At 36.5% G+C, this 18,143-nt stretch overlaps 33 non-coding genes across 33 annotated transcripts; all 33 read right to left on the bottom strand.

The window, feature by feature from the left end:
• Nucleotides 1–393: 393 nt before the first annotated feature.
• trnal-caa (transfer RNA leucine (anticodon CAA)) lies at nucleotides 394–505 on the bottom strand. Its single transcript has 2 exons — nucleotides 468–505; nucleotides 394–439 (listed from the first exon to the last, which is right to left on the bottom strand). It is a non-coding gene; the product is annotated as a tRNA-Leu (tRNA).
• A 347-nt stretch (nucleotides 506–852) lies between these two features.
• trnal-caa (transfer RNA leucine (anticodon CAA)) lies at nucleotides 853–964 on the bottom strand. Its single transcript has 2 exons — nucleotides 927–964; nucleotides 853–898 (listed from the first exon to the last, which is right to left on the bottom strand). It is a non-coding gene; the product is annotated as a tRNA-Leu (tRNA).
• A 345-nt stretch (nucleotides 965–1,309) lies between these two features.
• On the bottom strand, nucleotides 1,310–1,421 carry trnal-caa (transfer RNA leucine (anticodon CAA)). Its single transcript has 2 exons — nucleotides 1,384–1,421; nucleotides 1,310–1,355 (listed from the first exon to the last, which is right to left on the bottom strand). It is a non-coding gene; the product is annotated as a tRNA-Leu (tRNA).
• Nucleotides 1,422–1,769: 348 nt separating this feature from the next.
• Nucleotides 1,770–1,881, bottom strand: trnal-caa (transfer RNA leucine (anticodon CAA)). Its single transcript has 2 exons — nucleotides 1,844–1,881; nucleotides 1,770–1,815 (listed from the first exon to the last, which is right to left on the bottom strand). It is a non-coding gene; the product is annotated as a tRNA-Leu (tRNA).
• A 345-nt stretch (nucleotides 1,882–2,226) lies between these two features.
• On the bottom strand, nucleotides 2,227–2,338 carry trnal-caa (transfer RNA leucine (anticodon CAA)). The gene is made up of 2 exons: nucleotides 2,301–2,338; nucleotides 2,227–2,272 (listed from the first exon to the last, which is right to left on the bottom strand). It is a non-coding gene; the product is annotated as a tRNA-Leu (tRNA).
• A 347-nt stretch (nucleotides 2,339–2,685) lies between these two features.
• Nucleotides 2,686–2,797, bottom strand: trnal-caa (transfer RNA leucine (anticodon CAA)). Its single transcript has 2 exons — nucleotides 2,760–2,797; nucleotides 2,686–2,731 (listed from the first exon to the last, which is right to left on the bottom strand). It is a non-coding gene; the product is annotated as a tRNA-Leu (tRNA).
• Nucleotides 2,798–3,142: 345 nt separating this feature from the next.
• On the bottom strand, nucleotides 3,143–3,254 carry trnal-caa (transfer RNA leucine (anticodon CAA)). The gene is made up of 2 exons: nucleotides 3,217–3,254; nucleotides 3,143–3,188 (listed from the first exon to the last, which is right to left on the bottom strand). It is a non-coding gene; the product is annotated as a tRNA-Leu (tRNA).
• An 805-nt stretch (nucleotides 3,255–4,059) lies between these two features.
• Nucleotides 4,060–4,171, bottom strand: trnal-caa (transfer RNA leucine (anticodon CAA)). The gene is made up of 2 exons: nucleotides 4,134–4,171; nucleotides 4,060–4,105 (listed from the first exon to the last, which is right to left on the bottom strand). It is a non-coding gene; the product is annotated as a tRNA-Leu (tRNA).
• Nucleotides 4,172–4,518: 347 nt separating this feature from the next.
• Nucleotides 4,519–4,630, bottom strand: trnal-caa (transfer RNA leucine (anticodon CAA)). The gene is made up of 2 exons: nucleotides 4,593–4,630; nucleotides 4,519–4,564 (listed from the first exon to the last, which is right to left on the bottom strand). It is a non-coding gene; the product is annotated as a tRNA-Leu (tRNA).
• A 345-nt stretch (nucleotides 4,631–4,975) lies between these two features.
• Nucleotides 4,976–5,087, bottom strand: trnal-caa (transfer RNA leucine (anticodon CAA)). Its single transcript has 2 exons — nucleotides 5,050–5,087; nucleotides 4,976–5,021 (listed from the first exon to the last, which is right to left on the bottom strand). It is a non-coding gene; the product is annotated as a tRNA-Leu (tRNA).
• Nucleotides 5,088–5,434: 347 nt separating this feature from the next.
• trnal-caa (transfer RNA leucine (anticodon CAA)) lies at nucleotides 5,435–5,546 on the bottom strand. The gene is made up of 2 exons: nucleotides 5,509–5,546; nucleotides 5,435–5,480 (listed from the first exon to the last, which is right to left on the bottom strand). It is a non-coding gene; the product is annotated as a tRNA-Leu (tRNA).
• A 345-nt stretch (nucleotides 5,547–5,891) lies between these two features.
• On the bottom strand, nucleotides 5,892–6,003 carry trnal-caa (transfer RNA leucine (anticodon CAA)). The gene is made up of 2 exons: nucleotides 5,966–6,003; nucleotides 5,892–5,937 (listed from the first exon to the last, which is right to left on the bottom strand). It is a non-coding gene; the product is annotated as a tRNA-Leu (tRNA).
• A 346-nt stretch (nucleotides 6,004–6,349) lies between these two features.
• On the bottom strand, nucleotides 6,350–6,463 carry trnal-caa (transfer RNA leucine (anticodon CAA)). The gene is made up of 2 exons: nucleotides 6,426–6,463; nucleotides 6,350–6,397 (listed from the first exon to the last, which is right to left on the bottom strand). It is a non-coding gene; the product is annotated as a tRNA-Leu (tRNA).
• A 347-nt stretch (nucleotides 6,464–6,810) lies between these two features.
• Nucleotides 6,811–6,922, bottom strand: trnal-caa (transfer RNA leucine (anticodon CAA)). Its single transcript has 2 exons — nucleotides 6,885–6,922; nucleotides 6,811–6,856 (listed from the first exon to the last, which is right to left on the bottom strand). It is a non-coding gene; the product is annotated as a tRNA-Leu (tRNA).
• Nucleotides 6,923–7,269: 347 nt separating this feature from the next.
• trnal-caa (transfer RNA leucine (anticodon CAA)) lies at nucleotides 7,270–7,381 on the bottom strand. Its single transcript has 2 exons — nucleotides 7,344–7,381; nucleotides 7,270–7,315 (listed from the first exon to the last, which is right to left on the bottom strand). It is a non-coding gene; the product is annotated as a tRNA-Leu (tRNA).
• A 345-nt stretch (nucleotides 7,382–7,726) lies between these two features.
• trnal-caa (transfer RNA leucine (anticodon CAA)) lies at nucleotides 7,727–7,838 on the bottom strand. Its single transcript is given in 2 exon segments — nucleotides 7,727–7,789; nucleotides 7,801–7,838. It is a non-coding gene; the product is annotated as a tRNA-Leu (tRNA).
• A 345-nt stretch (nucleotides 7,839–8,183) lies between these two features.
• trnal-caa (transfer RNA leucine (anticodon CAA)) lies at nucleotides 8,184–8,297 on the bottom strand. The gene is made up of 2 exons: nucleotides 8,260–8,297; nucleotides 8,184–8,231 (listed from the first exon to the last, which is right to left on the bottom strand). It is a non-coding gene; the product is annotated as a tRNA-Leu (tRNA).
• Nucleotides 8,298–9,102: 805 nt separating this feature from the next.
• Nucleotides 9,103–9,214, bottom strand: trnal-caa (transfer RNA leucine (anticodon CAA)). Its single transcript has 2 exons — nucleotides 9,177–9,214; nucleotides 9,103–9,148 (listed from the first exon to the last, which is right to left on the bottom strand). It is a non-coding gene; the product is annotated as a tRNA-Leu (tRNA).
• A 345-nt stretch (nucleotides 9,215–9,559) lies between these two features.
• trnal-caa (transfer RNA leucine (anticodon CAA)) lies at nucleotides 9,560–9,671 on the bottom strand. The gene is made up of 2 exons: nucleotides 9,634–9,671; nucleotides 9,560–9,605 (listed from the first exon to the last, which is right to left on the bottom strand). It is a non-coding gene; the product is annotated as a tRNA-Leu (tRNA).
• Nucleotides 9,672–10,017: 346 nt separating this feature from the next.
• trnal-caa (transfer RNA leucine (anticodon CAA)) lies at nucleotides 10,018–10,131 on the bottom strand. Its single transcript has 2 exons — nucleotides 10,094–10,131; nucleotides 10,018–10,065 (listed from the first exon to the last, which is right to left on the bottom strand). It is a non-coding gene; the product is annotated as a tRNA-Leu (tRNA).
• A 347-nt stretch (nucleotides 10,132–10,478) lies between these two features.
• On the bottom strand, nucleotides 10,479–10,590 carry trnal-caa (transfer RNA leucine (anticodon CAA)). Its single transcript has 2 exons — nucleotides 10,553–10,590; nucleotides 10,479–10,524 (listed from the first exon to the last, which is right to left on the bottom strand). It is a non-coding gene; the product is annotated as a tRNA-Leu (tRNA).
• A 347-nt stretch (nucleotides 10,591–10,937) lies between these two features.
• trnal-caa (transfer RNA leucine (anticodon CAA)) lies at nucleotides 10,938–11,049 on the bottom strand. Its single transcript has 2 exons — nucleotides 11,012–11,049; nucleotides 10,938–10,983 (listed from the first exon to the last, which is right to left on the bottom strand). It is a non-coding gene; the product is annotated as a tRNA-Leu (tRNA).
• Nucleotides 11,050–11,394: 345 nt separating this feature from the next.
• Nucleotides 11,395–11,506, bottom strand: trnal-caa (transfer RNA leucine (anticodon CAA)). Its single transcript has 2 exons — nucleotides 11,469–11,506; nucleotides 11,395–11,440 (listed from the first exon to the last, which is right to left on the bottom strand). It is a non-coding gene; the product is annotated as a tRNA-Leu (tRNA).
• A 347-nt stretch (nucleotides 11,507–11,853) lies between these two features.
• trnal-caa (transfer RNA leucine (anticodon CAA)) lies at nucleotides 11,854–11,965 on the bottom strand. Its single transcript has 2 exons — nucleotides 11,928–11,965; nucleotides 11,854–11,899 (listed from the first exon to the last, which is right to left on the bottom strand). It is a non-coding gene; the product is annotated as a tRNA-Leu (tRNA).
• An 804-nt stretch (nucleotides 11,966–12,769) lies between these two features.
• On the bottom strand, nucleotides 12,770–12,881 carry trnal-caa (transfer RNA leucine (anticodon CAA)). The gene is made up of 2 exons: nucleotides 12,844–12,881; nucleotides 12,770–12,815 (listed from the first exon to the last, which is right to left on the bottom strand). It is a non-coding gene; the product is annotated as a tRNA-Leu (tRNA).
• Nucleotides 12,882–13,226: 345 nt separating this feature from the next.
• On the bottom strand, nucleotides 13,227–13,340 carry trnal-caa (transfer RNA leucine (anticodon CAA)). Its single transcript has 2 exons — nucleotides 13,303–13,340; nucleotides 13,227–13,274 (listed from the first exon to the last, which is right to left on the bottom strand). It is a non-coding gene; the product is annotated as a tRNA-Leu (tRNA).
• A 347-nt stretch (nucleotides 13,341–13,687) lies between these two features.
• On the bottom strand, nucleotides 13,688–13,799 carry trnal-caa (transfer RNA leucine (anticodon CAA)). Its single transcript has 2 exons — nucleotides 13,762–13,799; nucleotides 13,688–13,733 (listed from the first exon to the last, which is right to left on the bottom strand). It is a non-coding gene; the product is annotated as a tRNA-Leu (tRNA).
• Nucleotides 13,800–14,144: 345 nt separating this feature from the next.
• On the bottom strand, nucleotides 14,145–14,256 carry trnal-caa (transfer RNA leucine (anticodon CAA)). The gene is made up of 2 exons: nucleotides 14,219–14,256; nucleotides 14,145–14,190 (listed from the first exon to the last, which is right to left on the bottom strand). It is a non-coding gene; the product is annotated as a tRNA-Leu (tRNA).
• Nucleotides 14,257–15,060: 804 nt separating this feature from the next.
• On the bottom strand, nucleotides 15,061–15,172 carry trnal-caa (transfer RNA leucine (anticodon CAA)). The gene is made up of 2 exons: nucleotides 15,135–15,172; nucleotides 15,061–15,106 (listed from the first exon to the last, which is right to left on the bottom strand). It is a non-coding gene; the product is annotated as a tRNA-Leu (tRNA).
• Nucleotides 15,173–15,519: 347 nt separating this feature from the next.
• trnal-caa (transfer RNA leucine (anticodon CAA)) lies at nucleotides 15,520–15,631 on the bottom strand. Its single transcript has 2 exons — nucleotides 15,594–15,631; nucleotides 15,520–15,565 (listed from the first exon to the last, which is right to left on the bottom strand). It is a non-coding gene; the product is annotated as a tRNA-Leu (tRNA).
• An 803-nt stretch (nucleotides 15,632–16,434) lies between these two features.
• trnal-caa (transfer RNA leucine (anticodon CAA)) lies at nucleotides 16,435–16,546 on the bottom strand. Its single transcript has 2 exons — nucleotides 16,509–16,546; nucleotides 16,435–16,480 (listed from the first exon to the last, which is right to left on the bottom strand). It is a non-coding gene; the product is annotated as a tRNA-Leu (tRNA).
• A 347-nt stretch (nucleotides 16,547–16,893) lies between these two features.
• On the bottom strand, nucleotides 16,894–17,005 carry trnal-caa (transfer RNA leucine (anticodon CAA)). The gene is made up of 2 exons: nucleotides 16,968–17,005; nucleotides 16,894–16,939 (listed from the first exon to the last, which is right to left on the bottom strand). It is a non-coding gene; the product is annotated as a tRNA-Leu (tRNA).
• Nucleotides 17,006–17,808: 803 nt separating this feature from the next.
• trnal-caa (transfer RNA leucine (anticodon CAA)) lies at nucleotides 17,809–17,920 on the bottom strand. Its single transcript has 2 exons — nucleotides 17,883–17,920; nucleotides 17,809–17,854 (listed from the first exon to the last, which is right to left on the bottom strand). It is a non-coding gene; the product is annotated as a tRNA-Leu (tRNA).
• Nucleotides 17,921–18,143: the final 223 nt, after the last annotated feature.

Below are 18,143 nucleotides of genomic sequence, written 5' to 3'. Positions count from 1 at the left end.
TTTCTCACCTTGAGTCTGGCGCCTTAGACCACTCGGCCATCCTGACAGCTATGAAGCCATAAAATTCATATTTTTTCACGATTCTGTAACATAAAGTCTGATATGTCTGATGGAAAATTGCAGATCTTATGATACAAAGAACGGAAAAGAAAAAAATGTATAAAGTTGATGAAAGATATAGTAAAAAACATTTTTTTAAAGGAATTTAGTAACTTTTTGAATTCTAAACTAGGCATATGATGACCTGTATCGAACCATTATTCCCGTTTCATGTGTTTTCTGTTCTCAGATTATGACATCTGTAAACTCTTAATCACTGTTCATGCGTTTTCCTTTCACCATTTGGAGAATTTCTCGGTGTTGACCAAAAGCTACTTTTTTAGGCAAAAGTTGTGTCAGAAGAGGGATTTGAACCCTCGCCTCCAGTCAGAGACCAGAATACACTTACATCGAAGAAGGTTTCTCACCTTGAGTCTGGCGCCATAGACCACTCGGCCATCCTGACAGCTATGAAGCCATAAAATTCATATTTTTTCACGATTCTGTAACATAAAGTCTGATATGTCTGATGGAAAATTGCAGATCTTATGATACAAAGAACGGAAAAGAAAAAAATGTATAAAGGTAATGAAAGATATAGTAAAAAACATTTTTTTAAAGGAATTTAGTAACTTTTTGAATTCTAAACTAGGCATATGATGACCTGTATCGAACCATTATTCCCGTTTCATGTGTTTTCTGTTCTCAGATTATGACATCTGTAAACTCTTAATCACTGTTCATGCGTTTTCCTTTCACCATTTGGAGAATTTCTCGGTGTTGACCAAAAGCTACTTTTTTAGGCAAAAGATGTGTCAGAAGAGGGATTTGAACCCTCGCCTCCAGTCGGAGACCAGAATACCCTTATAACCAGGAAGATTTCTCACCTTGAGTCTGGCGCCTTAGACCACTCGGCCATCCTGACAACTATGAAACCTTAATATTAATATGTTTTTCAGGATTCTGTAACATAAAGTCTGATATGTCTAATGGAAACATGCAGAACTGAAGATACAAAGAACAGACAACAAAAAAATGCCAAAAGCAAATGAAAGATAGAGTAAAAACATTTTTGAAGGAAATTGAAGAAGTGAGTGAATTCTAAGCTAGGCATATGATGACCTGTATCGAACGATTATTCACGTTTCATGTGTTTTCTGTTCTCAAATTATGACATCTATCAAACTATTAATCACTGTTCATGTGTTTCCCTTTCAACCTTTGGAGAAATTCTCGGTGTTGACAAAAATATACTTTTTTCAGCAAGTGCTGTCAGAAGAGGGATTTGAACCCTCGCCTCCAGTCAGAGACCAGAATACCCTTACATCCAAGAATGTTTCTCACCTTGAGTCTGGCGCCTTAGACCACTCGGCCATCCTGACAGCTACGAAGCCATAAAATTCATATTTTTTCACGATTCTGTAACATAAAGTCTGATATGTCTGATGGAAAATTGCAGATCTTATGATACAAAGAACGGAAAAGAAAAAAATGTATAAAGGTGATGAAAGATATAGTAAAAAACATTTTTTTAAAGGAATTTAGTAACTTTTTGAATTCTAAACTAGGCATATGATGACCTGTATCGAACCATTATTCCCGTTTCATGTGTTTTCTGTTCTCAGATTATGACATCTGTAAACTCTTAATCACTGTTCATGCGTTTTCCTTTCACCATTTGGAGAATTTCTCGGTGTTGACCAAAAGCTACTTTTTTTAGGCAAAAGATGTGTCAGAAGAGGGATTTGAACCCTCGCCTCCAGTCGGAGACCAGAATACCCTTATAACCAGGAAGGTTTCTCACCTTGAGTCTGGCGCCTTAGACCACTCGGCCATCCTGACAACTATTAAACCTTAATATTAATATGTTTTTCAGGATTCTGTAACATAAAGTCTGATATGTCTAATGGAAACATGCAGAACTGAAGATACAAAGAACAGACAACAAAAAAATGCCAAAAGCAAATGAAAGATAGAGTAAAAACATTTTTGAAGGAAATTGAAGAAGTGAGTGAATTCTAAGCTAGGCATATGATGACCTGTATCGAACGATTATTCACGTTTCATGTGTTTTCTGTTCTCAAATTATGACATCTATCAAACTATTAATCACTGTTCATGTGTTTCCCTTTCAACCTTTGGAGAAATTCTCGGTGTTGACAAAAATATACTTTTTTCGGCAAGTGCTGTCAGAAGAGGGATTTGAACCCTCGCCTCCAGTCAGAGACCAGAATACCCTTACATCCAAGAATGTTTCTCACCTTGAGTCTGGCGCCTTAGACCACTCGGCCATCCTGACAGCTATGAAGCCATAAAATTCATATTTTTTCACGATTCTGTAACATAAAGTCTGATATGTCTGATGGAAAATTGCAGATCTTATGATACAAAGAACGGAAAAGAAAAAAATGTATAAAGGTGATGAAAGATATAGTAAAAAACATTTTTTTAAAGGAATTTAGTAACTTTTTGAATTCTAAACTAGGCATATGATGACCTGTATCGAACCATTATTCCCGTTTCATGTGTTTTCTGTTCTCAGATTATGACATCTGTAAACTCTTAATCACTGTTCATGCGTTTTCCTTTCACCATTTGGAGAATTTCTCGGTGTTGACCAAAAGCTACTTTTTTAGGCAAAAGATGTGTCAGAAGAGGGATTTGAACCCTCGCCTCCAGTCGGAGACCAGAATACCCTTATAACCAGGAAGGTTTCTCACCTTGAGTCTGGCGCCTTAGACCACTCGGCCATCCTGACAACTATGAAACCTTAATATTAATGTGTTTTTCAGGATTCTGTAACATAAAGTCTGATATGTCTAATGGAAACATGCAGAACTGAAGATACAAAGAACAGACAACAAAAAAATGCCAAAAGCAAATGAAAGATAGAGTAAAAACATTTTTTAAGGAAATTGAAGAAGTGAGTGAATTCTAAGCTAGGCATATGATGACCTGTATCGAACGATTATTCACGTTTCATGTGTTTTCTGTTCTCAAATTATGACATCTATCAAACTATTAATCACTGTTCATGTGTTTCCCTTTCAACCTTTGGAGAAATTCTCGGTGTTGACAGAAATATACTTTTTTAGACAAGTGCTGTCAGAAGAGGGATTTGAACACTCGCCTCCAGTCAGAGACCAGAATACCCTTACATCCAGGAAGGTTTCTCACCTTGAGTCTGGCGCCTTAGACCACTCGGCCATCCTGACTGCTATGAAGCCATAAAATTCATATTTTTCCACGATTCTGTAACATAAAGTCTGATATGTCTGACGGAAAATTGCAGATCTTAAGATACAAAGAACGGAAAAGAAAAAAATGTATAAAGGTACTGAAAGATATAGTAAAAAACATTTTTTTAAAGGAATTGAGTAACTTTTTGAATTCTAAACTAGGCATATGATGACCTGTATCGAACCATTATTCCCGTTTCATGTGTTTTCTGTTCTCAGATTATGACATCTATAAACTCTTAATCACTGTTCATGCGTTTTCCTTTCACCATTTGGAGAATTTCTCGGTGTTGACCAAAAGCTACTTTTTTAGGCAAAAGCTGTTTCAGAAGAGGGATTTGAACCTCGCCTCCAGTCGGAGACCAGAATACCCTTGTAACCAGGAAGGTTTCTCACCTTGAGTCTGGCGCCTTAGACCACTCGGCCATCCTGACAGCTATGAAGCCATAAAATTCATATTTTTTCACGATTCTGTAACATAAAGTCTGATATGTCTGATGGAAAATTGCAGATCTTATGATACAAAGAACGGAAAAGAAAAAAATGTATAAAGGTGATGAAAGATATAGTAAAAAACATTTTTTAAAAGGAATTTAGTAACTTTTTGAATTCTAAACTAGGCATATGATGACCTGTATCGAACCATTATTCCCGTTTCATGTGTTTTCTGTTCTCAGATTATGACATCTGTAAACTCTTAATCACTGTTCATGCGTTTTCCTTTCACCATTTGGAGAATTTCTCGGTGTTGACCAAAAGCTACTTTTTTAGGCAAAAGATGTGTCAGAAGAGGGATTTGAACACTCGCCTCCAGTCAGAGACCAGAATACACTTACATCGAAGAAGGTTTCTCACCTTGAGTCTGGCGCCTTAGACCACTCGGCCATCCTGACAGCTATGAAGCCATAAAATTCATATTTTTTCACGATTCTGTAACATAAAGTCTGATATGTCTGATGGAAAATTGCAGATCTTATGATACAAAGAACGGAAAAGAAAAAAATGTATAAAGGTAATGAAAGATATAGTAAAAAACATTTTTTTAAAGGAATTTAGTAACTTTTTGAATTCTAAACTAGGCATATGATGACCTGTATCTAACCATTATTCCCGTTTCATGTGTTTTCTGTTCTCAGATTATGACATCTGTAAACTCTTAATCACTGTTCATGCGTTTTCCTTTCACCATTTGGAGAATTTCTCGGTGTTGACCAAAAGCTACTTTTTTAGGCAAAAGATGTGTCAGAAGAGGGATTTGAACCCTCGCCTCCAGTCGGAGACCAGAATACCCTTATAACCAGGAAGGTTTCTCACCTTGAGTCTGGCGCCTTAGACCACTCGGCCATCCTGACAACTATGAAACCTTAATATTAATATGTTTTTCAGGATTCTGTAACATAAAGTCTGATATGTCTAATGGAAACATGCAGAACTGAAGATACAAAGAACAGACAACAAAAAAATGCCAAAAGCAAATGAAAGATAGAGTAAAAACATTTTTGAAGGAAATTGAAGAAGTGAGTGAATTCTAAGCTAGGCATATGATGACCTGTATCGAACGATTATTCACGTTTCATGTGTTTTCTGTTCTCAAATTATGACATCTATCAAACTATTAATCACTGTTCATGTGTTTCCCTTTCAACCTTTGGAGAAATTCTCGGTGTTGACAAAAATATACTTTTTTCGGCAAGTGCTGTCAGAAGAGGGATTTGAACCCTCGCCTCCAGTCAGAGACCAGAATACCCTTACATCCAAGAATGTTTCTCGCCTTGAGTCTGGCGCCTTAGACCACTCGGCCATCCTGACAGCTATGAAGCCATAAAATTCATATTTTTTCACGATTCTGTAACATAAAGTCTGATATGTCTGATGGAAAATTGCAGATCTTATGATACAAAGAACGGAAAAGAAAAAAATGTATAAAGGTGATGAAAGATATAGTAAAAAACATTTTTTTAAAGGAATTTAGTAACTTTTTGAATTCTAAACTAGGCATATGATGACCTGTATCGAACCATTATTCCCGTTTCATGTGTTTTCTGTTCTCAGATTATGACATCTGTAAACTCTTAATCACTGTTCATGCGTTTTCCTTTCACCATTTGGAGAATTTCTCGGTGTTGACCAAAAGCTACTTTTTTAGGCAAAAGATGTGTCAGAAGAGGGATTTGAACCCTCGCCTCCAGTCGGAGACCAGAATACCCTTAAAACCAGGAAGGTTTCTCACCTTGAGTCTGGCGCCTTAGACCACTCGGCCATCCTGACAACTATGAAACCTTAATATTAATGTGTTTTTCAGGATTCTGTAACATAAAGTCTGATATGTCTAATGGAAACATGCAGAACTGAAGATACAAAGAACAGACAACAAAAAAATGCCAAAAGCAAATGAAAGATAGAGTAAAAACATTTTTTAAGGAAATTGAAGAAGTGAGTGAATTCTAAGCTAGGCATATGATGACCTGTATCGAACGATTATTCACGTTTCATGTGTTTTCTGTTCTCAAATTATGACATCTATCAAACTATTAATCACTGTTCATGTGTTTCCCTTTCAACCTTTGGAGAAATTCTCGGTGTTGACAAAAATACACTTTTTTAGACAAGTGCTGTCAGAAGATGGATTTGAACCCTCGCCTCCAGTCAGAGACCAGAATACCCTTATATCCAGGAAGGTATCTCACCTTGAGTCTGGCGCCTTAGACCACTCGGCCATCCTGACTGCTATGAAGCCATAAAATTCATATTTTTCCACGATTCTGTAACATAAAGTCTGATATGTCTGACGGAAAATTGCAGATCTTAAGATACAAAGAACGGAAAAGAAAAAAATGTATAAAGGTAATGAAAGATATAGTAAAAAACATTTTTTTAAAGGAATTGAGTAACTTTTTGAATTCTAAACTAGGCATATGATGACCTGTATCGAACCATTATTCCCGTTTCATGTGTTTTCTGTTCTCAGATTATGACATCTATAAACTCTTAATCACTGTTCATGCGTTTTCCTTTCACCATTTGGAGAATTTCTCGGTGTTGACCAAAAGCTACTTTTTTTAGGCAAAAGCTGTTTCAGAAGAGGGATTTGAACCCTCGCCTCCAGTAGGAGACCAGAATACCCTTGTAACCAGGAAGGTTTCTCACCTTGAGTCTGGCGCCTTAGACCACTCGGCCATCCTGACAAATATGAAGCCATAAAATTCATATTTTTTCACGATTCTGTAACATAAAGTCTGATATGTCTGATGGAAAATTGCAGATCTTAAGATACAAAGAACGGAAAAGAAAAAAATGTATAAAGGTAATGAAAGATATAGTGAAAAACATTTTTTTAAAGGAATTGAGTAACTTTTTGAATTCTAAACTAGGCATATGATGACCTGTATCGAACCATTATTCCAGTTTCATGTGTTTTCTGTTCTCAGATTATGACATCTATAAACTCTTAATCACTGTTCATGCGTTTTCCTTTCACCATTTGGAGAATTTCTCGGTGTTGACCAAAAGCTACTTTTTTAGGCAAAAGATGTGTCAGAAGAGGGATTTGAACCCTCGCCTCCAGTCGGAGACCAGAATACCCTTATAACCAGGAAGGTTTCTCACCTTGAGTCTGGCGCCTTAGACCACTCGGCCATCCTGACAGCTATGAAGCCATAAAATTCATATTTTTTCACGATTCTGTAACATAAAGTCTGATATGTCTGATGGAAAATTGCAGATCTTAAGATACAAAGAACGGAAAAGAAAAAAATGTATAAAGGTAATGAAAGATATAGTGAAAAACATTTTTTTAAAGGAATTGAGTAACTTTTTGAATTCTAAACTAGGCATATGATGACCTGTATCGAACCATTATTCCAGTTTCATGTGTTTTCTGTTCTCAGATTATGACATCTATAAACTCTTAATCACTGTTCATGCGTTTTCCTTTCACCATTTGGAGAATTTCTCGGTGTTGACCAAAAGCTACTTTTTTAGGCAAAAGATGTGTCAGAAGAGGGATTTGAACCCTCGCCTCCAGTCGGAGACCAGAATACCCTTATAACCAGGAAGGTTTCTCACCTTGAGTCTGGCACCTTAGACCACTCGGCCATCCTGACAACTATGAAACCTTAATATTAATATGTTTTTCAGGATTCTGTAACATAAAGTCTGATATGTCTGATGGAAACATGCAGAACTGAAGATACAAAGAACAGACAACAAAAAAATGCCAAAAGCAAATGAAAGATAGAGTAAAAACATTTTTTAAGGAAATTGAAGAAGTGAGTGAATTCTAAGCTAGGCATATGATGACCTGTATCGAACGATTATTCACGTTTCATGTGTTTTCTGTTCTCAAATTATGACATCTATCAAACTATTAATCACTGTTCATGTGTTTCCCTTTCAACCTTTGGAGAAATTCTCAGTGTTGACAAAAATTTACTTTTTTAGACAAGTGCTGTCAGAAGAGGGATTTGAACCCTCGCATCCAGTCAGAGACCAGAATACCCTTACATCCAGAAAGGTTTCTCACCTTGAGTCTGGCGCCTTAGACCACTCGGCCATCCTGACTGCTATGAACCCATAAAATTCATATTTTTCCACGATTCTGTAACATAAAGTCTGATATGTCTGACGGAAAATTGCAGATCTTAAGATACAAAGAACGGAAAAGAAAAAAATGTATAAAGGTAATGAAAGATATAGTAAAAAACATTTTTTTAAAGGAATTGAGTAACTTTTTGAATTCTAAACTAGGCATATGATGACCTGTATCGAACCATTATTCCCGTTTCATGTGTTTTCTGTTCTCAGATTATGACATCTATAAACTCTTAATCACTGTTCATGCGTTTTCCTTTCACCATTTGGAGAATTTCTCGGTGTTGACCAAAAGCTACTTTTTTAGGCAAAAGCTGTTTCAGAAGAGGGATTTGAACCCTCGCCTCCAGTCGGAGACCAGAATATCCTTGTAACCAGGAAGGTTTCTCACCTTGAGTCTGGCACCTTAGACCACTCGGCCATCCTGACAGCTATGAAGCCATAAAATTCATATTTTTTCACGATTCTGTAACATAAAGTCTGATATGTCTGATGGAAAATTGCAGATCTTAAGATACAAAGAACGGAAAAGAAAAAAATGTATAAAGGTAATGAAAGATATAGTGAAAAACATTTTTTTAAAGGAATTGAGTAACTTTTTGAATTCTAAACTAGGCATATGATGACCTGTATCGAACCATTATTCCAGTTTCATGTGTTTTCTGTTCTCAGATTATGACATCTATAAACTCTTAATCACTGTTCATGCGTTTTCCTTTCACCATTTGGAGAATTTCTCGGTGTTGACCAAAAGCTACTTTTTTAGGCAAAAGATGTGTCAGAAGAGGGATTTGAACCTCGCCTCCAGTCGGAGACCAGAATACCCTTGTAACCAGGAAGGTTTCTCACCTTGAGTCTGGCGCCTTAGACCACTCGGCCATCCTGACAGCTATGAAGCCATAAAATTCATATTTTTTCACGATTCTGTAACATAAAGTCTGATATGTCTGATGGAAAATTGCAGATCTTATGATACAAAGAACGGAAAAGAAAAAAATGTATAAAGGTGATGAAAGATATAGTAAAAAACATTTTTTTAAAGGAATTTAGTAACTTTTTGAATTCTAAACTAGGCATATGATGACCTGTATCGAACCATTATTCCCGTTTCATGTGTTTTCTGTTCTCAGATTATGACATCTGTAAACTCTTAATCACTGTTCATGCGTTTTCCTTTCACCATTTGGAGAATTTCTCGGTGTTGACCAAAAGCTACTTTTTTAGGCAAAAGATGTGTCAGAAGAGGGATTTGAAACCTCGCCTCCAGTCGGAGACCAGAATACCCTTATAACCAGGAAGGTTTCTCACCTTGAGTCTGGCGCCTTAGACCACTCGGCCATCCTGACAACTATGAAACCTTAATATTAATATGTTTTTCAGGATTCTGTAACATAAAGTCTGATATGTCTAATGGAAACATGCAGAACTGAAGATACAAAGAACAGACAACAAAAAAATGCCAAAAGCAAATGAAAGATAGAGTAAAAACATTTTTTAAGGAAATTGAAGAAGTGAGTGAATTCTAAGCTAGGCATATGATGACCTGTATCGAACGATTATTCACGTTTCATGTGTTTTCTGTTCTCAAATTATGACATCTATCAAACTATTAATCACTGTTCATGTGTTTCCCTTTCAACCTTTGGAGAAATTCTCGGTGTTGACAAAAATACACTTTTTTAGACAAGTGCTGTCAGAAGAGGGATTTGAACCCTCGCCTCCAGTCAGAGACCAGAATACCCTTATATCCAGGAAGGTTTCTCACCTTGAGTCTGGCGCCTTAGACCACTCGGCCATCCTGACTGCTATGAAGCCATAAAATTCATATTTTTCCACGATTCTGTAACATAAAGTCTGATATGTCTGACGGAAAATTGCAGATCTTAAGATACAAAGAACGGAAAAGAAAAAAATGTATAAAGGTAATGAAAGACATAGTAAAAAACATTTTTTTAAAGGAATTGAGTAACTTTTTGAATTCTAAACTAGGCATATGATGACCTGTATCGAACCATTATTCCCGTTTCATGTGTTTTCTGTTCTCAGATTATGACATCTATAAACTCTTAATCACTGTTCATGCGTTTTCCTTTCACCATTTGGAGAATTTCTCGGTGTTGACCAAAAGCTACTTTTTTTAGGCAAAAGCTGTTTCAGAAGAGGGATTTGAACCCTCGCCTCCAATAGGAGACCAGAATACCCTTGTAACCAGGAAGGTTTCTAACCTTGAGTCTGGCGCCTTAGACCACTCGGCCATCCTGACAGCTATGAAGCCATAAAATTCATATTTTTTCACGATTCTGTAACATAAAGTCTGATATGTCTGATGGAAAATTGCAGATCTTAAGATACAAAGAACGGAAAAGAAAAAAATGTATAAAGGTAATGAAAGATATAGTGAAAAACATTTTTTTAAAGGAATTGAGTAACTTTTTGAATTCTAAACTAGGCATATGATGACCTGTATCGAACCATTATTCCAGTTTCATGTGTTTTCTGTTCTCAGATTATGACATCTATAAACTCTTAATCACTGTTCATGCGTTTTCCTTTCACCATTTGGAGAATTTCTCGGTGTTGACCAAAAGCTACTTTTTTAGGCAAAAGATGTGTCAGAAGAGGGATTTGAACCCTCGCCTCCAGTCGGAGACCAGAATACCCTTATAACCAGGAAGGTTTCTCACCTTGAGTCTGGCGCCTTAGACCACTCGGCCATCCTGACAGCTATGAAGCCATAAAATTCATATTTTTTCACGATTCTGTAACATAAAGTCTGATATGTCTGATGGAAAATTGCAGATCTTAAGATACAAAGAACGGAAAAGAAAAAAATGTATAAAGGTAATGAAAGATATAGTGAAAAACATTTTTTTAAAGGAATTGAGTAACTTTTTGAATTCTAAACTAGGCATATGATGACCTGTATCGAACCATTATTCCAGTTTCATGTGTTTTCTGTTCTCAGATTATGACATCTATAAACTCTTAATCACTGTTCATGCGTTTTCCTTTCACCATTTGGAGAATTTCTCGGTGTTGACCAAAAGCTACTTTTTTAGGCAAAAGATGTGTCAGAAGAGGGATTTGAACCCTCGCCTCCAGTCGGAGACCAGAATACCCTTATAACCAGGAAGGTTTCTCACCTTGAGTCTGGCGCCTTAGACCACTCGGCCATCCTGACAACTATGAAACCTTAATATTAATATGTTTTTCAGGATTCTGTAACATAAAGTCTGATATGTCTGATGGAAACATGCAGAACTGAAGATACAAAGAACAGACAACAAAAAAATGCCAAAAGCAAATGAAAGATAGAGTAAAAACATTTTTTAAGGAAATTGAAGAAGTGAGTGAATTCTAAGCTAGGCATATGATGACCTGTATCGAACGATTATTCACGTTTCATGTGTTTTCTGTTCTCAAATTATGACATCTATCAAACTATTAATCACTGTTCATGTGTTTCCCTTTCAACCTTTGGAGAAATTCTCGGTGTTGACAAAAATTTACTTTTTTAGACAAGTGCTGTCAGAAGAGGGATTTGAACCCTCGCCTCCAGTCAGAGACCAGAATACCCTTACATCCAGAAAGGTTTCTCACCTTGAGTCTGGCGCCTTAGACCACTCGGCCATCCTGACAGCTATGAAGCCATAAAATTCATATTTTTTCACGATTCTGTAACATAAAGTCTGATATGTCTGATGGAAAATTGCAGATCTTAAGATACAAAGAACGGAAAAGAAAAAAATGTATAAAGGTAATGAAAGATATAGTGAAAAACATTTTTTTAAAGGAATTGAGTAACTTTTTGAATTCTAAACTAGGCATATGATGACCTGTATCGAACCATTATTCCAGTTTCATGTGTTTTCTGTTCTCAGATTATGACATCTATAAACTCTTAATCACTGTTCATGCGTTTTCCTTTCACCATTTGGAGAATTTCTCGGTGTTGACCAAAAGCTACTTTTTTAGGCAAAAGATGTGTCAGAAGAGGGATTTGAACCCTCGCCTCCAGTCAGAGACCAGAATACCCTTACATCCAAGAAGGTTTCTCACCTTGAGTCTGGCGCCTTAGACCACTCGGCGATCCTGACAGCTATGAAGCCATAAATTTCATATTTTTTCACGATTCTGTAACATAAAGTCTGATATGTCTGATGGAAAATTGCAGATCTTAAGATACAAAGAACGGAAAAGAAAAAAATGTATAAAGGTAATGAAAGATATAGTGAAAAACATTTTTTTAAAGGAATTGAGTAACTTTTTGAATTCTAAACTAGGCATATGATGACCTGTATCGAACCATTATTCCAGTTTCATGTGTTTTCTGTTCTCAGATTATGACATCTATAAACTCTTAATCACTGTTCATGCGTTTTCCTTTCACCATTTGGAGAATTTCTCGGTGTTGACCAAAAGCTACTTTTTTAGGCAAAAGATGTGTCAGAAGAGGGATTTGAAACCTCGCCTCCAGTCGGAGACCAGAATACCCTTATAACCAGGACGGTTTCTCACCTTGAGTATGGCGCCTTAGACCACTCGGCCATCCTGACAACTATGAAACCTTAATATTAATATGTTTTTCAGGATTCTGTAACATAAAGTCTGATATGTCTGATGGAAACATGCAGAACTGAAGATACAAAGAACAGACAACAAAAAAATGCCAAAAGCAAATGAAAGATAGAGTAAAAACATTTTTGAAGGAAATTGAAGAAGTGAGTGAATTCTAAGCTAGGCATATGATGACCTGTATCGAACGATTATTCACGTTTCATGTGTTTTCTGTTCTCAAATTATGACATCTATCAAACTATTAATCACTGTTCATGTGTTTCCCTTTCAACCTTTGGAGAAATTCTCGGTGTTGACAAAAATTTACTTTTTTAGACAAGTGCTGTCAGAAGAGGGATTTGAACCCTCGCCTCCAGTCAGAGACCAGAATACCCTTACATCCAGAAAGGTTTCTCACCTTGAGTCTGGCGCCTTAGACCACTCGGCCATCCTGACTGCTATGAACCCATAAAATTCATATTTTTCCACGATTCTGTAACATAAAGTCTGATATGTCTGACGGAAAATTGCAGATCTTAAGATACAAAGAACGGAAAAGAAAAAAATGTATAAAGGTAATGAAAGATATAGTAAAAAACATTTTTTTAAAGGAATTGAGTAACTTTTTGAATTCTAAACTAGGCATATGATGACCTGTATCGAACCATTATTCCCGTTTCATGTGTTTTCTGTTCTCAGATTATGACATCTATAAACTCTTAATCACTGTTCATGCGTTTTCCTTTCACCATTTGGAGAATTTCTCGGTGTTGACCAAAAGCTACTTTTTTAGGCAAAAGCTGTTTCAGAAGAGGGATTTGAACCCTCGCCTCCAGTCGGAGACCAGAATATCCTTGTAACCAGGAAGGTTTCTCACCTTGAGTCTGGCACCTTAGACCACTCGGCCATCCTGACAGCTATGAAGCCATAAAATTCATATTTTTTCACGATTCTGTAACATAAAGTCTGATATGTCTGATGGAAAATTGCAGATCTTAAGATACAAAGAACGGAAAAGAAAAAAATGTATAAAGGTAATGAAAGATATAGTGAAAAACATTTTTTTAAAGGAATTGAGTAACTTTTTGAATTCTAAACTAGGCATATGATGACCTGTATCGAACCATTATTCCAGTTTCATGTGTTTTCTGTTCTCAGATTATGACATCTATAAACTCTTAATCACTGTTCATGCGTTTTCCTTTCACCATTTGGAGAATTTCTCGGTGTTGACCAAAAGCTACTTTTTTAGGCAAAAGATGTGTCAGAAGAGGGATTTGAACCCTCGCCTCCAGTCGGAGACCAGAATACCCTTATAACCAGGAAGGTTTCTCACCTTGAGTCTGGCGCCTTAGACCACTCGGCCATCCTGACAACTATGAAACCTTAATATTAATATGTTTTTCAGGATTCTGTAACATAAAGTCTGATATGTCTGATGGAAACATGCAGAACTGAAGATACAAAGAACAGACAACAAAAAAATGCCAAAAGCAAATGAAAGATAGAGTAAAAACATTTTTGAAGGAAATTGAAGAAGTGAGTGAATTCTAAGCTAGGCATATGATGACCTGTATCGAACGATTATTCACGTTTCATGTGTTTTCTGTTCTCAAATTATGACATCTATCAAACTATTAATCACTGTTCATGTGTTTCCCTTTCAACCTTTCGAGAAATTCTCGGTGTTGACAAAAATATACTTTTTTAGGCAAGTGCTGTCAGAAGAGGGATTTGAACCCTCGCCTCCAGTCAGAGACCAGAATACCCTTACATCCAAGAAGGTTTCTCACCTTGAGTCTGGCGCCTTAGACCACTCGGCCATCCTGACAGCTATGAAGCCATAAATTTCATATTTTTTCACGATTCTGTAACATAAAGTCTGATATGTCTGATGGAAAATTGCAGATCTTAAGATACAAAGAACGGAAAAGAAAAAAATGTATAAAGGTAATGAAAGATATAGTGAAAAACATTTTTTTAAAGGAATTGAGTAACTTTTTGAATTCTAAACTAGGCATATGATGACCTGTATCGAACCATTATTCCAGTTTCATGTGTTTTCTGTTCTCAGATTATGACATCTATAAACTCTTAATCACTGTTCATGCGTTTTCCTTTCACCATTTGGAGAATTTCTCGGTGTTGACCAAAAGCTACTTTTTTAGGCAAAAGATGTGTCAGAAGAGGGATTTGAAACCTCGCCTCCAGTCGGAGACCAGAATACCCTTATAACCAGGACGGTTTCTCACCTTGAGTATGGCGCCTTAGACCACTCGGCCATCCTGACAACTATGAAACCTTAATATTAATATGTTTTTCAGGATTCTGTAACATAAAGTCTGATATGTCTGATGGAAACATGCAGAACTGAAGATACAAAGAACAGACAACAAAAAAATGCCAAAAGCAAATGAAAGATAGAGTAAAAACATTTTTGAAGGAAATTGAAGAAGTGAGTGAATTCTAAGCTAGGCATATGATGACCTGTATCGAACGATTATTCACGTTTCATGTGTTTTCTGTTCTCAAATTATGACATCTATCAAACTATTAATCACTGTTCATGTGTTTCCCTTTCAACCTTTGGAGAAATTCTCGGTGTTGACAAAAATATACTTTTTTAGACAAGTGCTGTCAGAAGAGGGATTTGAACCCTCGCCTCCAGTCAGAGACCAGAATACCCTTACATCCAGGAAGGTTTCTCACCTTGAGTCTGGCGCCTTAGACCACTCGGCCATCCTGACTGCTATGAAGCCATAAAATTCATATTTTTCCACGATTCTGTAACATAAAGTCTGATATGTCTGACGGAAAATTGCAGATCTTAAGATACAAAGAACGGAAAAGAAAAAAATGTATAAAGGTAATGAAAGATATAGTAAAAAACATTTTTTTAAAGGAATTGAGTAACTTTTTGAATTCTAAACTAGGCATATGATGACCTGTATCGAACCATTATTCCCGTTTCATGTGTTTTCTGTTCTCAGATTATGACATCTATAAACTCTTAATCACTGTTCATGCGTTTTCCTTTCACCATTTGGAGAATTTCTCGGTGTTGACCAAAAGCTACTTTTTTAGGCAAAAGCTGTGTCAGAAGAGGGATTTGAACCCTCGCCTCCAGTCGGAGACCAGAATACCCTTGTAACCAGGAAGGTTTCTCACCTTGAGTCTGGCGCCTTAGACCACTCGGCCATCCTGACAGCTAAGAAGCCATAAAATTCATATTTTTTCACGATTCTGTAACATAAAGTCTGATATGTCTGATGGAAAATTGCAGATCTTAAGATACAAAGAACGGAAAAGAAAAAAATGTATAAAGGTAATGAAAGATATAGTGAAAAACATTTTTTTAAAGGAATTGAGTAACTTTTTGAATTCTAAACTAGGCATATGATGACCTGTATCGAACCATTATTCCAGTTTCATGTGTTTTCTGTTCTCAGATTATGACATCTATAAACTCTTAATCACTGTTCATGCGTTTTCCTTTCACCATTTGGAGAATTTCTCGGTGTTGACCAAAAGCTACTTTTTTAGGCAAAGATGTGTCAGAAGAGGGATTTGAACCGTCGCCTCCTGTCAGACACCAGTATACCGTTATAACCAGGAAGGTTTCTCACCTTGAGTCTGGCGCCTTAGACCACACGGCCATCCTGACAACTATGAAACTTTAATATTAATATGTTTTTCAGGATTCTGTAACATAAAGTCTGATATGTCTAATGGAAACATGCAGAACTGAAGATACAAAGAACAGACAACAAAAAAATGCCAAAAGCAAATGAAAGATAGAGTAAAAACATTTTTTAAGGAAATTGAAGAAGTGAGTGAATTCTAAGCTAGGCATATGATGACCTGTATCGAACGATTATTCACGTTTCATGTGTTTTCTGTTCTCAAATTATGACATCTATCAAACTATTAATCACTGTTCATGTGTTTCCCTTTCAACCTTTGGAGAAATTCTCAGTGTTGACAAAAATATACTTTTTTAGACAGGTGCTGTCAGAAGAGGGATTTGAACCCTCGCCTCCAGTCAGAGACCAGAATACCCTTACATCCAGGAAGGTTTCTCACCTTGAGTCTGGCGCCTTAGACCACTCGGCCATCCTGACTGCTATGAAGCCATAAAATTCATATTTTTCCACGATTCTGTAACATAAAGTCTGATATGTCTGACGGAAAATTGCAGATCTTAAGATACAAAGAACGGAAAAGAAAAAAATGTATAAAGGTAATGAAAGATATAGTGAAAAACATTTTTTTAAAGGAATTGAGTAACTTTTTGAATTCTAAACTAGGCATATGATGACCTGTATCGAACCATTATTCCAGATTCATGTGTTTTCTGTTCTCAGATTATGACATCTATAAACTCTTAATCACTGTTCATGCGTTTTCCTTTCACCATTTGGAGAATTTCTCGGTGTTGACCAAAAGCTACTTTTTTAGGCAAAAGCTGTGTCAGAAGAGGGATTTGAACCCTCGCCTCCAGTCGGAGACCAGAATACCCTTGTAACCAGGAAGGTTTCTCACCTTGAGTCTGGCGCCTTAGACCACTCGGCCATCCTGACAGCTAAGAAGCCATAAAATTCATATTTTTTCACGATTCTGTAACATAAAGTCTGATATGTCTGATGGAAAATTGCAGATCTTAAGATACAAAGAACGGAAAAGAAAAAAATGTATAAAGGTAATGAAAGATATAGTGAAAAACATTTTTTTAAAGGAATTGAGTAACTTTTTGAATTCTAAACTAGGCATATGATGACCTGTATCGAACCATTATTCCAGTTTCATGTGTTTTCTGTTCTCAGATTATGACATCTATAAACTCTTAATCACTGTTCATGCGTTTTCCTTTCACCATTTGGAGAATTTCTCGGTGTTGACCAAAAGCTACTTTTTTAGGCAAAGATGTGTCAGAAGAGGGATTTGAACCGTCGCCTCCAGTCAGACACCAGTATACCGTTATAACCAGGAAGGTTTCTCACCTTGAGTCTGGCGCCTTAGACCACACGGCCATCCTGACAACTATGAAACTTTAATATTAATATGTTTTTCAGGATTCTGTAACATAAAGTCTGATATGTCTAATGGAAACATGCAGAACTGAAGATACAAAGAACAGACAACAAAAAAATGCCAAAAGCAAATGAAAGATAGAGTAAAAACATTTTTTAAGGAAATTGAAGAAGTGAGTGAATTCTAAGCTAGGCATATGATGACCTGTATCGAACGATTATTCACGTTTCATGTGTTTTCTGTTCTCAAATTATGACATCTATCAAACTATTAATCACTGTTCATGTGTTTCCCTTTCAACCTTTGGAGAAATTCTCAGTGTTGACAAAAATATACTTTTTTAGACAGGTGCTGTCAGAAGAGGGATTTGAACCCTCGCCTCCAGTCAGAGACCAGAATACCCTTACATCCAGGAAGGTTTCTCACCTTGAGTCTGGCGCCTTAGACCACTCGGCCATCCTGACTGCTATGAAGCCATAAAATTCATATTTTTCCACGATTCTGTAACATAAAGTCTGATATGTCTGACGGAAAATTGCAGATCTTAAGATACAAAGAACGGAAAAGAAAAAAATGTATAAAGGTAATGAAAGATATAGTGAAAAACATTTTTTTAAAGGAATTGAGTAACTTTTTGAATTCTAAACTAGGCATATGATGACCTGTATCGAACCATTATTCCAGATT

This window comes from Salvelinus fontinalis, chromosome 28 (genome assembly GCF_029448725.1).
Source record: "Salvelinus fontinalis isolate EN_2023a chromosome 28, ASM2944872v1, whole genome shotgun sequence".
Taxonomy (NCBI): domain Eukaryota; kingdom Metazoa; phylum Chordata; class Actinopteri; order Salmoniformes; family Salmonidae; genus Salvelinus; species Salvelinus fontinalis.
The sequence above is the reverse complement of the archived record's forward strand: the minus strand, read 5'-3'. Positions and strand labels throughout refer to the sequence as shown.